Raw genomic sequence first — 2,428 nt, 5'->3', positions numbered from 1 at the left:
TACACAGCTCCACTTGCCTTAGATGAGGACTTCTCCAATCTAGGACACCTAGCCCAGTTACCACCATGAAAAACCAAAAGATGAAAAAGAATCATAAGGACATGATCAAGAGAAGCCAAAGGAGTTTGTAAACATCAGAACCCAGCTCACCTACTACAACAAGCCTTGTATTTTTGATCTAATAACACACATTAAGAGCAAAATTCTGACATTAAATCCTCTCATAAAGATGATAGATGCCTTTAAAAATGATATAAATAATTCCCTTAAATAAATACAGGAATATAGAGTTAAATAGGTAGAAGCTCTTAAAGAGGAAACTAATAAATCCCTTAAAGAAACACAGGAAAATAAAATTATACCAGTGAAGAAAAGGAAAAAAAATGGTCCAAAACCTAAAAATAGAAATAGAAACAATAAAGAAACCACAAATGTTGACAACCATGGAAGTGGAAAACCTATGAAAGAGAAAAGCAACTACAGATGCAAGCATGACGAATAGAATACAAGAGGTAGAAGAGAGAATCTTAGGCATAGAAGATACCATAGAAGGTATTGATACATAGGTCAAAGAAAATGCCAAGTATAAAAAGCTACTAGCCCAAAACATTTAAAAAAAATGGGATATAATGAAGAGATCAAACTCAAGAATAATTGAAATAGAAGACAGTGAAGATTCCCAGTTCAAAGGGCCAGAAAACATCTTAAACAAAATCATAGAAGAAAACTTCCCTAACCTTAAGAAAGAGATGGCCATAAACATAGAAGTAATATACAAAAATGAAAATAGATTGGGAGAGAAGATATTCTTGCCACAAAATAATAAAAACATTAAATTACAGAATAAAGAAATAATATTAAAAACTATAAACAACAAAAAAAGACCAAGTAATATTTAAAGGCAGACCTATGAGGTGTGGTTTAAAATGGGGTCCTGCATCCAGGCCAGGGTTCAGGCCTCTGGGTACGGCAGGATGTGGGAAGTTTGACATCGAGCACCCACACCACTGAACACTCTCCAGGGGTGGGAAAGTGCAGTCTGAGGCCCCTGTGGAACTCTCAAAGTTGGGCTCAAACTCTCAGGCACCACAGATGCTGCTGGATTCCACATTAGAGCTGGCTCTGGGGTCCCCAGGCCTGCAACAAGGCTGAAGATGACAGGTTCTCAAACTTCTGGGCACCATTGATGCTGCTTGATGCCACTGAAAAGCTGAGAACTGAATGGGGCCTGTGGGCTGGCTCTATCCTGGGCCGAAGAGAAAGGAGCAGGGAGGATAGCACTATGGCTGGTTCCTGTGGAGAGAGAGTGTGTCTCTGGCTTGATTGGCTTGGTGGCTGGCTGCTTGGCTTGGGGGCCATGCCTGAGAGCACAGGGAGGCCTTCTGTGTGAGGTTAGGTGTGGATCTTTAGAGGAAGACATGCCCCATTGCTCCAACACAGCGGATCCTGATGAGAAGAGGCAATCCATGGTTTTAAGATATTTATTGTCATGGTGGGAAAGGGAGCTAAGAGCTTAGTAGAGAGAGAGAAAGGCAGAGAGAGAGAAGAAAAGAAGAGAAGAGAAGAGAAGAGAAGAGAAGAGAAGAGAAGAGAAGAGAAGAGAAGAGAAGAGAAGAGAAGAGAAGAGAAGTGAAGTAGAGGCTGGCCATGGCCACATGGAGAGAGGGGACAAGGGAATGTGGAGAGAGGAGGAAGTAAGAGGGCAAGAGAGAGAGGCAAGAGGAAGAAAGGAAGATTAAAAGAGTAAGAGAGGGAGGAGGTGGCAAGCAGACCCTTTTATAGTGGACCAGAGCTATTGCCAGGTAACTGTGGTGGTGGAGTTCAGACAGAATACCAAGGTCTTGGAGCGTTGCCCTACGTGACTGATGGCCACAGAATTATAGAGCTGAAGCCTCACATCATGAGCCTGGTCTCTGGGAGTGTAACAAACTTCTTTCTGTCTCTTGCAGAGTTACCTGCTAGGTCTCCAGAATTTAACCAGCTCAACCACAGAACAGGCTGCCTTTCATGGTCCCACAATGAGATCTATACCTGACTTCACAACAGAGATTCTAAAGGCCAGAAAATCCTGGCCAGAGTTCTTACAGACCATAAGAGACGACAGATGCCAACCCAGACTACTCTATCCAGCAAAATTCTCAATCAATACAGATGAAGAATCTGAGATATTAATGACAAAACCATACTTACACGGTATCTTTCTACTAACTCAGCCTTGCAGAGGACACTAGAAGGAGAACTCCAACAAATGAAGGTGGAGGGTAACTACATCCAAGAAAACACAAGAAATTAATTATCTCACAACAAGCCCAAAAGAAGAGAATCACATATACATAATACTAGCTCCAAAATGAAAATAACATGAAAAAACAATCACCAGTCATTAATATCTCTCAACATCAATGGTATAAATTCCCAAATAAAAAGA

The sequence above is a fragment of the Mus caroli genome, chromosome X, assembly GCF_900094665.2.
Source record: "Mus caroli chromosome X, CAROLI_EIJ_v1.1, whole genome shotgun sequence".
NCBI lineage: Eukaryota > Metazoa > Chordata > Mammalia > Rodentia > Muridae > Mus > Mus caroli.
The sequence above is the reverse complement of the archived record's forward strand: the minus strand, read 5'-3'. Positions refer to the sequence as shown.